We start from the raw sequence: 14,778 nt of genomic DNA, 5'->3' as shown, positions 1-14,778 counted from the left end.
GTTATTTGATAATATCAGCTTGAGGCGATGCTTAGATCATTTCCTCAGAACACTGCCTGGAAGGCTGTGCCAGACTGTAGTGTCATTAAATATATATTACAAACGCTCCAACAAATTAGGTAATTAATTACAATTCATTTCTATAGGAGAGGCCATTTGATATTACTATTCTTCTCATGGTAGATTAGGTTTGATGATGCTGTATTTATGATATTCTTTCTGAGCCATTAAAACCTATTACTGGCTTTGGAGAAAACATACTTGAAATCAGGGGTTTTTGTCATGTTTCAAATACATTTGTGAAGTCAAAAACACATTAGCAATGTTAAATTTGCTTTCATTTCTTCTAGAAAATAAATATTGAACTCGTAGGACTGAAGATAAAGCAATAAAACTCTTACAGAGGAATTGAAAAAACCCCAAAAATACTCTTCCTACTCCACAGTCCTCTTTTTTAACAGACTAACCTTTGTGCCTCTCTAGAGTGTGAGTACATAGGAGGCTTAACTGGCTGTTTGTATTTGCTGTAGCAACATCATGCAAATAAACAAAGTATGAAGGACATCTAGCCCCAAGAGGGAGCCACATTTTTGAACTCCCAAACAGCAGTCAATATTTGTTTTCTAACTTTTGTCTTGAAATCAAGTAATGGTGTACACCCAGCAGAAAAATTCCTGTGAGGGCCTGAACACGTTGTTGATGCCCATCTCTGGGCTAGGGTGTTGTGGGGCTGTGTCCCTGCAGGACAGTTCCTTGTGCAGGGTGGGGAAGAATTTGTATTCCTTTGGCAAAGACCAAGGCAGGCTGCCAGCAATGCTGCCTGGTGAGAAAGAAGATGAAACCCTGAGGAGCAGCCCCTACTTTTTCTTCTTAAATAAGGTGGTGGCATTTCCTGTCTTTTGAGCAATGAAGAAAAATACTGTGGAATTTTGGACATGTAATCTTCAATTTATTTTTAGTATGCCAAAGAATATCTGTGCAGAAAAATAGGCTGTCTTTGGATGCCATGCTTCAGACCTACAACTTGGAGAACCCGGTTCTTGTTTCAGAGCAATTTAATCTCACTTCCTGCCATGAGATTTCAGCTGATAGATATGCAAATCATAAATAATTAAAAGGTCACATATGCCTAGAGATTCCTGAAGTGTAGTATCTATAGGGATTTTGCCTAGGAATAAAGGGCAGCAAAGCAATGAAAATGATTCTCTTGAAAGTGAAAAATAGACTTTTTCACTAATCAATGGGCAGACAGGAGAAATCAATACCCAATCTAAAGAAGAAAAATCAATAGCACTCAAAACACATGGTTCCTCTTTTGCACAGGTTATCCTACTATAACATTTTCTCATCCCGTGGCTTGGAAAATTCCAGTGGGTTTGCATATGAATTATATCCCATCAACAATGTCCAATTCCCTTTCCCAGCTGTGTTATTGGGATACTGTAGAAAAAGATAAGAGAAAGCATACACCATTGCTTCCACTTCTACCACAATTTATAAAAGAAGAACTGTTCAGGTATTATTGTAACAATCATGCTCCATAATGATTCTTCCATCCCTTCATAATAGTGTAGTATAAAGGTTCTCCTTTTTACTGAAATATTGACATCAAAATACAAATTTCTTATCAATAATTTTTATAATAGTATATCAAAGTTAAAATAATTGTTAAATAGCTGGACAAAAAGTCTCACTGATAAAGCAAATTTAGTGAAAGAACTTACAATGAAAAATCACTGATCAATAAAATAGCATGAAAAGCAAGACAGTTAATAAAGATGCCAGCTACTGCTCACTGTATATAGGAAAAGAAAAAAAATGAAAATAGAAATCAAATTAACCTTATTATTTTCTCAGGGAATACGTGCAATTGAGAGCTTCAGTAAGAACTTACTTCTTCCCATTTTCCACACAGTTCAAGGGTGCTGAGCAAACAGAAATAACTCTGCAGGTTTTATGAGCTTTCTTTGCTACAGTTCATCAACACAGTGAAAATTTTATTGTGGATCTAATTAACATGAACTGAAGGCAAGCCGATGACTTAAAAAACAATTGCAATTGGAATATATTTTCCCCTCCATAAAGACATCAGTGTGTGCATTTTTGCCTTATAAATGCTTCACTCAAATGCATTTATTGTTCTTGACAACTGAAGGGGCAGAGAGTGGACAATTTCTTGCACAGCTCATCACAGAGAGTGATAGAATCAGTCCATCCTAACGTTAAGGTAAAATCCAAATCAGTTCATAAAAAGTTCGCTCATACTGCAATTTGTTTTTACCTGCATCGTTGTCTTCCTCACAAAACATCTGGTAAAGCCTATGTTGTACCAAGGTGAGGAACTTTTCAACCTTCTGGATAAACAGTTCTCAGACATATAGTTCTTGTCATGGTAAACTGGGTCAGTTATTTACAAAATTATACAGTTGTCACAAGGAGTATCCGAGAGAGATTTAGAAATTAATTTCCAATTGCTGAAATGAAAGAGGGAACTGAAAAGTCTCATAAGTGTTTTCAAAAGAAGGCATTTATTCATGAAAATTTAATTTGACAAATAGGATAAATTTCAGACCTAAACATTTTCATATCTTTTCAGTATATTTCTACAGAGCAGAAGTACAAAAAAAAATTGAGAGGGTAAGGAAGTGTGTGAAACTGTGGCACTAAAATGTGAGAATTTTTTGAATGATTTGCATTTGATTAATGTGGTAAGATTCCTCCAAAGTCCAGGGAAAATACCTAATAACCCACCCCTACTCTAAATATTCATCTACTTGTCTATTCCTTATTATTTTTACTATTTCCATTCTTCTTCTGCCATTTAATGTTTCTATATCTCAAGTCATGATTCTAAAATGCAGCTTCTTTATTCTTTCTTTACCTCTGTTCTATCTCATCTTCCAAGCTTTCAGTTCTCTAAGAATCCAGATTTTATTATATGCTCAATGCTTTTAGCTTTTTGGGTATTTTTTTTTAGTGTGTGATAACTGTGAAGTGGATAGTTATATGCTTACCAGTGCAAGGCAGCCTACCAACCCATGTTAATGACCAAGCATAGAATTGTAGGATCACAGAGTGATTTGTGTTGGAAGGGACCATAAAGGTCGACTAGTTCCAACCCCCCAGCCTTGGGCAGGGACACCTTCCACTAGACCAGGTTGTCTCTATCTAGCCTGACCTTGAACACTTCCAGGGATGGAGAGTCCAAAACTTACCCAGCCTACCTTTTCCAGTGCCTCACCACTCTCTGAGTAAAGAATTTCTTCCTAATATCTAACCTAAACTCTACTCTCAGTTTAAAATCACTGCCACTTCATCCTGTCATGTTCTGCATTTGTCTAGAGCAAGACTGACAATGGATAAAAATTTATCTGTGTTTCATAATTCACTACACAGAAAATTCTATGCTCTCCCTGTGTAGCAGTTTATCAATTCCTTCTTGAAACTGAGGGAAACAATGATTGTTGAGCTGTACTCCAGTTATAACGTGATGGGTTTTTCTGGAGGGTGAGATGGTGGTCCTGATTCTTCCTCAGGCTTTGAGTTGCCTCTCCTGTCAGAGAAGCTGGGAGTTTGTGTACCTCCATGTGCTGCTGCCAGAAGTCACAAGAAGCTTTGGAGATGGTTCTGGAGCGAATAGGAGTGAGTTGTAGTTACACAGGACATCACAATAGCAAAGGAATAATGTATACCTGTAGGCATCACTGATATTAATGACAGCACCTACTCTGGCCATAGGTAGAAGCAAACCAAAGTCATGCTCCTATGCTGAAGATGTCTTCCTGTCACTTCTTTTGTATCAAGTCCAAGGATTAGCATGGAGACATAACTTTTGGTGTCTTCTGTGTGTTGCTGCTTTATATGTCCTCCTCATTACCTGAATTACTTCCTTAGCTACTATTGAGTAACTAATGACAGATTTGAGAATTAACAGACTGTGACTGCAATGTTCCCTCGGTGATGGCAATTAGTTGCCAACGTTGTTCATTCTTTACCTGCAATCAGGATGTGGACTTTCCACGTTCAGTTCTGATGTACCTGGAAAATGTACTCTTATACTCTGATGAGAAGGAAGATTGCAGAGACTTTTGATTACAAATTCTTGCGAATGGGTAAGTAAAATAAAATTGAAGACCATGTATGTCTGGTAATGAACATTTATAACAGAATTAGGCCTTAGTAGTGTATTCCCTCTAAAACATATAAACTTATCCTTAAACATTAAAGAAGTAATCCCTGTCTTCATTAAATGAGGGACATCTCCACTCTTCATTTTCCAAAGAAATGTCCGAAAATGTGAATCAAGCATAATAAGTGGGATGTCACTTGCTTGAGTCCACTGAGACTGAAATGATAGCCCTGGTATTGACAGCATGACCCAGGCAGCCCAGTAAACATTAATTGCAAGGCATAATTTTCAAGGAAATACAAGGGGGACTGTGTGTGTATTTAGCAATGCAGAAGGCATCAGCCCTGCTTTCTGTGTATGCAGCACAGTTCTCTTGCTAAATATGCTGGGGCCTTTCTGTTGTCATCCCTAGCCATGTGGGATGAAATGCAACAGCTGTTTAGGAGAGGAGATGGATGGCTTGCTGCCACATTTATTCAGGAAGCAGTCCCAGGGGGCTGCTCATCTTCACCTGAGTGGCAGAGAGCATTTATGGCCTGGTGTTATAGCAACATATATATACTTTTGTCTCCAAAATAGGACAGAGGTCAGTATGTGTCTTCACAGACAGTTCTACTACATCCAGAGGCAGGAGGAGATAGCTTAAAAGTCAAAAGAATCTTTATATGACAAACCTTTGCATCTACTGTTGGTCAGGAGAATTGAGAAATGCAGAAAAGCCACCATTTCATGTCAGAGCTTTCTAAGAAGAAGCTTAACAAGATGGTGTGGAAGAATTGAACAAAACCACAGGGATAATAAATATATTTACTTCTATAGTTGCCTGAAGTCCAGATTAGTTTCTGAGCAAGGATCACAAGCTTCAAACCCAGAACTTGGGCTGGGAAATCACTAGAACCTAAAAAAATAAAATACTATTTTCATGGTTATAAACTACGACACAGATTTTTTTTTTCCTTGCTTAAATTATTATTTTTTTTTTCAATTATAATTTGTTTACATTTACACGAGGGAGAAAATTTTAGTACAACTGTATTGAATATATATAAGTATTATGAAAGACAAAATTTCAAATATGTGAGTCATACTGATACCTCAAAGCATAACAGATCCTAGAATTTAGGTGAAACACAGGCAAGTTTAAGATTGCATTGAATAGATCAAGAGTGGTAGCAAATACAGAGTTCTCTAAGAAATAGAATTGTGCAAAATAGGCGGTTTTAACATTTTTTTTTCTTTTATTATTCTATCCCTAGAATCCTGAGTTCTATATGCAGTAATTTTTTGGAATTAGATGGGATAAGTGGTAGCCTGAAGCTGATGGCATTTGCATCCAGGGCAGATGGGCAATGATGTCACAAGAGTAACATCTACAATAAATAGAACAGAACAGATTTTGTACCAAAGATTGATGTGATTTACAGTTTTCATGATGCTGACAACCTTGGACTGGATGGCAGGTAAAGGGCACATTCAAACTTGACTCCTCAACATGGAATTTTCTAGACTCGAGCACACATGGGTGGGAAAAGGATGACTTTCTGAATTTAACTTGACCTGGGAGCAGACTTTTGAGTGAATAGTCCCGTTTCTGTTATTCTTCTCTTTTTCTTCAGATATAGTTGCTCAGGTTTTTCAGTTTCTCAGGGGATGCTGACTGTGGGGTAAGGAGAAACAAAATGTTTAGAAATTTTTGGTTTCTCAGGTTCATAGATAATATGCTCAGTAAAAGTGTGAATTATTCTTTTGTTTATTCCAGAAAAGGTTCCTCACACAGACTGAATGTGCCAGTTTCTGCCACTGACGGCCAGCACATAAACTGTTCCTTCTTCTGATCCCAAATTTATCCGTGCACATGAATTCTTCACCTAACGTGTTAATCTGAGAGTTATGCATGAAGATTTTGTCTGCTATTTGAGCAGTATCCTCTAGCTGGGAGTAAAGCCTATTTATCTCCAATTGGATTGCAGCAATAAAAGTGAGTCTAGTAAACCATTCTGCAAAATGTGGTGGTGTGCAGCTGTGACTAGCACAGAACAGCAGCCTTGTTTACATAATTATAGGGAGTTTTCTTCTTGCTTAAGAAGATTTGAATTTTTTGGTTGCTTGTACTCAGAACACTGTCAAATCTGCAGCATGGATTGGCTGACTTCACTGGCCAAAATGTTAGAGCATAGCTAGCATAAAACCAAACCTTCTCTGCCAAAGATGGAGACATGTCATTACACCTGGTGTCTTGTGTTCTGCAGAAAGCACCAGCCACAGCATGATGAGATTGCAACTGCTGATTCAGATACAAGAAAAAAGAGAAGAAGCAACACAGCTCATCTGACAAAGGAACTGAATGGTATTGACTAATTAATACCAATGCACACATCGCCTGCCACGAGCATGTTAATAGGATGTTTGACGGTGACATTTGCTGAAATTTCATAGACTAGACTGCAGGAGCAGGTGCAAAAAAGATCATCTTGGTGAAAGGATGGGAATTCCAAGGAGACTGATTGATTGAATATGCAATAAGATGTGCTATTTCAGCTCATAAAAAAAGAAAGTTGAACTGGGGAGGTGGAGGGAAGGCATAAAACGCAGTATCTTGAAAAGTTCTGCAACAAATTCCAGGAGTTGAAAGAAGCAAAAAGTTGGACACGAGTTGGTCCAAGCTAAATGAAAAAGTGCATTTTTCTGTAAATTCTGTGAAAAGGAATAATTGTCATTTTTGTACCTAATTTATTTGCATCTAACAGAAGATGCCAACAAGTTAGCTTCAAATGCTTTGTTTAGTCAATATATTATTCACTCTGGGTTTATGTTATGTGCTAGTGGTATTTTAATTTTATTGTAATGTAAAATCACTGGAGTTCCCAGGATTCACATAAAGAAGAGAAAAATTGGCTTTTCCTTTTCTTCAGTATTTGGTTACTCCCACCTCTGTGCTAAACCACCAGATCAAAAGAAGACAGTTGTCTTAACCTCTTTAATGAGATTTATAGTCATTGGAGCATATGGTTTTCTTCTGGATAAGCCTTCTTCCTTACTCAGCCATTTCACTTATCAACCTTTAACAGCTTTTCCCAATCTTCTGAAATGAGTCTGCTTCATGTTAAAAAAGGCCTGTGCACTTTAATATCCAATTCAAATTTTAAAATATAGATCTAAAACACAGTTTAAATTTCATTTTTAAGAAAAATATCACACTTCTATATTAAGGAAGGATCTGTGTTGAATTTTATCTGGGGATTTGAAATGAAAACAGATCATTCCTTTTTAAGTGCAGCATAATGTTGCTGAACCGTGACCTTTTAAGTGTTTGCTATTCTACTTTTACCAAGCCATAGGCTCTTTGAATCTGTTTACTCCTTAGAAAGTTTTGAATTTCTTACGGGGTTTCTTTTTCTTAGTTCCTTGAATGGGAAAAAGGGGAGCAGAGAAAAGGGATGGTATCTTCATTATAAATGTTCCTTCTGAGAGTCCCTGTAAATCTGAAAGATGATGATACTTAAATTACACAGTTTATGAATAATTGCTCTCTTATAATTTCTCAATAAATATGATTAACATTTGGCACAGAAAGTAGTGAAAAGCTTCCTGCATTAAATAAGTTTATTGGATGAGAAATGCAGAAGGAAAGATGACGTCTTTATGAAAGTGTTACCAAATGATCAGCAAAAAATCAAAACTGTGCAATTTTTGTGGTTAACCTATATTTTGTTTTCAATTGCAGGGCATGCATCAGTAGGAAGCTCATATTGAGTAAGGAAGAGCACAGGAAAAGCCACAAGTTGGGATCATCCCTTAAGACAATTTCAGTGAGCAATAGAGTTAATACTTATTCATGGCAATGGGTGGAATTGGGCACATGGAAAGGGTGACGACAGTGACCCTTTGAGATGTTTCTTCCTGCACTGAATTCAAGAGCCTCATGAATTTGATTCCAGCCCATTGGCATTGAGGGGGCAAAAAAAAGCTGTTTCATAAATGCAGATTCCTTTTTTTTTCCTTATCATCAGAAAGCTTCTATCTTAGAGAAAATAATTTCATGTATTTCAGAAGATAATCAAAACAACTCCATGAAAAAGCTTTGGAAAACATCTCATCTGTCATTTTGAAATATGACAAGAAATTTTGAACAAGAGTATTCAAGTGGTGCTCTATTTCCCAGTGGTGAAGGTCTTAAATATTAATGGCTATGCTTGCACTTTGTGATTGATATTTAAGAGCAGAGGACATGTTCTTGGAACTGTAAGTTAGTCATCTGAGCTTTTGGTTATTGTGAGTCATATTTTCAATGGTAAGTTATTTCTTTGAGGAATATGAATGCTATCAAGCTTTTGTTTCTCCACAGGGCTGTCTCGAGTACCCTGATGATATCTATTATAGTTTCATTTTATTCAGGAAGAGGTAAACTAGTATCTTACCAGGGAATACTTTCAGAGTCTAGATGGCAATCTCATTAAAATCGTTGCTGTTATTTTTCTTTCCTCTCCATGCACTATCCTTTTTAAGAGAGCAGTTATAATGTCACAAGTCTGCTGATTTAATTTGAGATCAGACAGTTAGCTTGTCATCTAAGTGCTGTAAAATTGCCAACCAAGCTGGAAAAAAATGTTTCTTAATTTGACAGAAAATAATCTTGTAGTAAATCAGCTTTATATTAGGGTTTTGGGGAAAACTGTATAGTAATCTGTCAACACTTTGCAGTTAACTAATTTTTTACCATGCTATAAAATTTGGACCTTGATTCAGTTTCTGCAATAGAGTTACACAAACTTTGAAGCATGTTGCTTGGCACCCTGCTAAATTTGTGGTGACTTGAAATTAATACTGTGAATGCCCTGTGCACCACAAAGCAGCAATATTTTTTCCTAGTGGTTTTACTTTCTAACTAATGTGGCAGGTATTCATGAGATTGGTTGGGTTTTGGGTTTGTTTATTTTGGTTTTTTGTAGCGTAAGAAGTAATGAAAAATGTGACAAGGGTAACTTCAGGTCTCACCTGGATATTATTTTTTGTAAACTTGCACACAGAAGTCCAGTAGGGTCTGTGGCAGAAGTCATATGCTCTTACCAAAGCACAATGAATGGGACAGGAAAATTGTTTCGAAGTGAACATGCATGGACAAACTTGAATACACAGAAATTTTAAGGAGTGGAAAAAATCAATCTTACATCTATATATTGTCTTCCTGCTTTTGTAGGCATCTTATTCTTCCAAAGCAGTAGAAAATGTCCTCAGCTCTGCTTCATTTCATCATTTATTTTTTCCACTTTCTTCATTTGATACCCTTTCCATTCCTTTTTCTTCTACCTGTGGGTCTGTTTCAGAGCTTCTCACCAGAGTAGCCAAATCTACCTCACAGGCTGGGGTAGAGGCAGGAGTAGGCTCCCTGCTGAAGGAAGGGGAGGTTTCTCTCCCATTTTCCTTCCCTCCCTATGCTTTTCACAGACACAGAGCTTATATTTAGCTGCAAACATGTCTTCAGTCAGGTCTGCATGCTCATTTTTGCAGCTGAGAGAGCTGCCAAGTCTTTGTTGTGAGAGAGCTCCTGTTGAGCAGCACACCTCCCCAGGGATCACTACTAACCAGACAGCTTTCCTCCCTTCAGGGAGATGAGATTGGCTCAGTGGGTTAGAGCTTGGTGCTAATAGCACTCGAGGTTTGTGGGTTTATTTACTTAACTTTGGACTTGATGGTCCTTGTGGGTCTCTTCCAAATCAGAATATGTTGTGAATCGTATTTGCACTTTTCAGCACCTGATTTCAATGTTCTGTCAACAAGCTTTTTAAAGTATTTTTGCTTCCTATGAAAAATATCTTCTAAATTACTATTTCCTCCCAGCAAACTTCACTTTCCACACTGCAAATTTCACAGCAAAGCCTGTATTTACCAAGAGCCTCCATCTGCCCTATTCTCAAGCTTCAAGCATTAAATCCCACCATGCATTTAGTCTTCACAAGAGCCAGGACTCCACCCCTCTTCACCTGCCCTGCATGCATTCTCTAGGTGCCAGGCTGCCCGCCTTCCCTGTTGCTTAGCACATCCTCCCCAGGTGTTTGGTCCCTCCAGGAGTGGCTAGAAATAAATTTTCAGGAGTGGACCTGCCTCCTCTCAGTGCAGCCTGGGGTGTGGTTCAATTCTGCTTCCCACTTGTTACATTCCCCAGGGAGGTTTTGGTGTATTTATCATGCCTGAATAACACATCTGGTCTTCAGTGTGCAGAAATGAGCACTGTGCAACATCTGCAAGGGATTTTAGGATGGAATTGCTTTGAAAAACCTCTAATGGATAATTTCCTATATGCTATAATGCACTGTGCCCCCAAAGAAAGAGAAAAATCACCCTTTGAAATCTAGTTTCCTTTAAAAATATATTATTAAGGTAAGCTCTGACTGGTTTCCATGGCTACTATCTACTGTACATCAGTATTCGCTGTGACCAGCATTTTAAATGGTCCAGGGTGAGTCCTGAGTACACAAATTCACACCTGTGAAATATCCTGTGTCACATTATAGAAGCAGTTTCAGCTACTGATTGTGACATTGATATTTTCTGTCATAAAATATTGAATATTAAATCAAAATAATATTTTACTTGAAATGCAGTGCAGTCAGCTGAACACCAAAGTTAGAAGAAAAATCCACATTTGCACCTCCCTTTCTTTTCAGAATAGATGATATTCAGTTTTCTAAAGACACAGCTAACTACTACCATCTGTACTCAGAGAAAGGTGCTGTAGTACAGTTTTCTTACAAAGTTAAAATGCATATTTTCTCATGTGTTAATTAAAATGCAAACATTCTGATCACAGTGCTTGAAACCATCACAGTGACCTTTTTCCACCAAGTTCTGTGAAGAACTAAGCACTGCTGACAGAACCTGAATATTACAGATTTTGCCATAACACACCTCTTCTCTTGGTGAGACACTGATTTTTTTATTTCTTAGAGTCTAAAATTTTAGAAGCCTTAGCCTTTATTATTTTTTTTTTCCATTGGCTAATGTTTTGAAGGTAAAGTGAGGAAGGCAGTTCCTGAAATTTTCTAATTGCCTGCTGAAGGATACAGTCCAGCATACTAAATGGACAACAAGCTGCCTTCTCCTCAACTAAATGCTGTCTGAATAGTTGGTGCAGCTAATCAGTCCTGGTACAAGCCTCGAGGTGAGTAAGAGGAATTCAAGTTAGCAGTTTTGCAGATATTCACAATTAGTAAAAGGCTATAGTTTCCCCCCAGCCTTACTATGTGTCCAGTTTTGAAGATGTCTCTAGCGAACCTGTGGTATTTTACTGTGCTCACCCAAGCAGAAAGAGGAGTGTCCTCAATGCTCACTGCTTATTCTAAGTACCTGATAATTATAAATCCACGGAAGCTGCATTACAATAGGACCAAGTGCAATAAATTTACTAATATTCATAGAGATGGCTAAGGCTAGTGCCAGGGAGTTATTTGGTATTGGTTAAGTATTAATAAGAAAATTATTAAGATGAAATGCTGAACAGTAAGGAACTATATTAGGCAAATCAGATGTTAATGCTAACATCAGGCTTTTTTCATATTAATATCTGCCTCATTTCTTTTTCAACCATGAAGATATTTTCCATCATGAAAACATCACATTTACATTGCTTTAACCTTTCTATGTCAATTAGTTTCCCTCTTTTTCTCTTATTAAGTTGTATGTAATGCTTGCAGTTTGTCAGAAAATGGAGGTCAATGTCATCCTAAATGGTTTGCAAAAGCTTTTACCAGGGCTTGTGTGGACACATAGGGCATTCTTAGAAGATGCTAATCTTCAGCCTTTGATATCCCAATACTATTAAGCTCCCTATGCACTTAGTCATGAGTTGAATAAAGAAATATGTTTAAATAGTTCTCTTTTTTTCTATTGTATACTAAATTCCTCGCTCCTGAAGTTTGTTAGTGGTATGCAACACACAACTCATTCCATACACAAAAGAACAAGAATATTTTGAACCTATCCAGTGAGAAGTTATAAAATAAGTAATTATATTAATGACATCCAACAGAAGGCAGCTCCAAATACTTAAAATCGGATGTCTCTCAAAATGAGTAAAATGGATTAAAAGAAGAGATTTAAATCCTAACCAACACCTTACTCCTGAGGGCCCCAAGCAGAGGACGAGGCTTGTGTGTCCTGCTCCTTCTACCCCCACACTGCTTGACTTGAACTTCTACCCAGCATTACAGCTGCAAGAAGCTGCAGGGGCTGTATTACTTCTGTTCCTCTTTCTCACTAATACATTGCAGAATTTGGGGGGGAAAGGCAGTAAATAAGCATTAGTTACATGTTCACGGGAAGCCTCATATGAGAGGTTGTATTGCTTGTCACCACTTTCTCCCATTACATGCATGTGAAAAAAGTGTTTGTGAGTAAGAAACCCCATCTTCCTGAGAAAAAAATTAACATAGCTAAACTCTTGGAGAGGAAATAAGATTAAGCTTTGTTAAAAAATCACAGGGATCACTTGAGGGCTACAAGCTGTCAAATGTAACAACTATGTGTGAACATGTTTGCCCAGAGCCTATAAACCCTTGGTAGAAGCTTTAGGTCTTATTTACCATACGGTTCCAGGCAGCTGCTATTCATCCAGGCCATCGTTTTTGACAGGCAGCCAGATAAGTTCACGCTTCCCCTCTGAGAGGCTTCAGAGCTGAATGCTAAGCAGAGAGCATCATCACTCCAAGTGCGTTTGACACCAACGTCCCCAGTGAAACTGTGCAGTTTGGAGTAAGAATAAAGCAGTAGACAGGGATGTGGAGAGCGCCTTAGCTAATTGCTGTGATCAAGAAACAATCTATTCACTTGCAGAGACAGCTACAAAGTCTGACACAGTAGTGGAGGTGGGAAACTGCCTTTATTTTAATAGATACACACTAAAAGTGTGTGACTCTGGCAGGGAGGCAGGTATCTGTGACTGAATTTTTTGTAGAAGCCAGACCTATGTGTGACCTAGACTTCTTTGCTACGATGGATTTATCTACCTGCACAAGCAGCTGTCTGTCTTGACAAACCTACTGGTGTGTAAATGTCCACAGACTACACTGTTACTATTTGCTTAATTGATTGTGTGTGAAAACAGGGTTTCCAGCTACTAAAATTGATTTTACTTGGTATTACATGTCTATCGTATATGCAGTGGTGCCTAGATTACACATCAGAGACAAGTCTGTCATTTCTTGCTCCACTGTCTTAGAGAAAAATCTAGCATACTCCAAAGTTGTACTTTATGATGGATTTTTATAGTTCTCCAAGTAAATCATACTACTAGGATACATGTCAGATAACAGGCACATCTTGCTATGAAAATATATATTAAAAAAATGCTTAAGAATTAACAACCACTTTGGAAAATGAATCACTTTCTCCACCTATACTCACCCCATCTTAAAAAAAAAGTAAAATGGAAAAATTCTCAGGAATAAAACACACACATCCTATTAGTAGTCTTTGAAACTTGTATGTTTCTCAGATACTTCTAACAACCTTTTTTATAACATTTATCTAAATAAGTCACTAGAGAAATTAAAACAAAAACAACAGTGTATAAATACCTTGTAGCTGCCAGAGGAAATTCATGGGAATTCAGTTTATTAATAGGCTAATAAGTAATGTACATACATGAATGTTTATAATACAGGCATACATGTGTACACATGGATCTATATATAACAACTATGCATAAGTCAGCAGGTTTCAGGGGCAGTGGAAATTTTCATGTCTCTGTTATTAATTACATGAGATAGCTCACAGAGAGCTGAAGACCTTGTAGCTAACAGCAGGGTCCCCCTTGAGTTTGCCAGATTTCAGATTAGGATCCAAAGTTTTATTGTACTTCCGCCCTTTTCCCTAAATGTTTTCTGAGCAGTGATTCAGGCAGGACCAACACGTTTCAAGAAGAAACCTGTTACTGCAAGGCTAAGCAGAGGAAATCACTAGTTTAGTAGTGTTATCAAGACTGAAAGTAACATTTTTAATGCATCCAACTAGGTTTTATTGCATCTGATGACAATAATTTACTTTCAATAGACTTAATGGCCTGAACTATTACGCTATTATCATGTCAATGCTGTATGAGGAAAGAGTGCTAGTTTGAATGCTAGCAGGGCCTCAGTTAGAAGGCTGTTATGTCATATGCTGTAGAAAATTATATAACATTGTCGCTTATAAGGGCATAAGAAAAAAGAACTTCAGTGCTGTCTTAACAGCCATTTCCTAATTCATGGTCTGTTACATACTAACACTGAATATGAGAGAGAGTGGAAGAAGATTAGCTTTGAAATGAGAAAGAATGAGAAATTTTTTTTTAGAATAAGAAGAAAGGCTGTAGCAAGACTGAAGGTAGTAATCTAGTTAACCATAGGACAGGCAGCATGATTTAGGCTAAAAATGCAGATTCGTGCTTATGAGCCAGATCCTGTCATACACACCCATGTGATGTCGACATCAGAGAACTTTTGCATGTGCAGAAACACTGTGAGCTGCTGGCTGCCTTCTAGGGAACCACTACAGCTTTTACAAACCTAACTTTCTGTGTTAGTGTCCGGGGATTTCAGTGGGGGGTGTTGCTGATAGAAAGGGCTGGATGCACCACATCAGGTGTGGTGTTCCCAATAGTTAGAACTACAAAA

At 37.6% G+C, this 14,778-nt stretch overlaps 1 long non-coding RNA gene across 2 annotated transcripts; it reads left to right on the top strand.

The window, feature by feature from the left end:
* Nucleotides 1-2,917: 2,917 nt before the first annotated feature.
* Nucleotides 2,918-14,464, top strand: LOC148225515 (uncharacterized). 2 transcript variants are annotated; one of them, XR_015807818.1, is made up of 5 exons: nt 2,918-4,112; nt 5,386-5,589; nt 5,889-6,107; nt 6,379-6,476; nt 7,854-14,464. It is a non-coding gene; the product is annotated as an uncharacterized LOC148225515 (long non-coding RNA). The 2 variants fall into 2 exon arrangements; XR_015807816.1 differs by having other exon boundaries at nt 2,918-5,589.
* Nucleotides 14,465-14,778: the final 314 nt, after the last annotated feature.

The sequence above is a fragment of the Sturnus vulgaris genome, chromosome 1 (assembly GCF_052056855.1).
Source record: "Sturnus vulgaris isolate bStuVul1 chromosome 1, bStuVul1.hap1, whole genome shotgun sequence".
Lineage (NCBI taxonomy): Eukaryota > Metazoa > Chordata > Aves > Passeriformes > Sturnidae > Sturnus > Sturnus vulgaris.
This window is presented reverse-complemented; position numbering and strand designations above follow the sequence as displayed.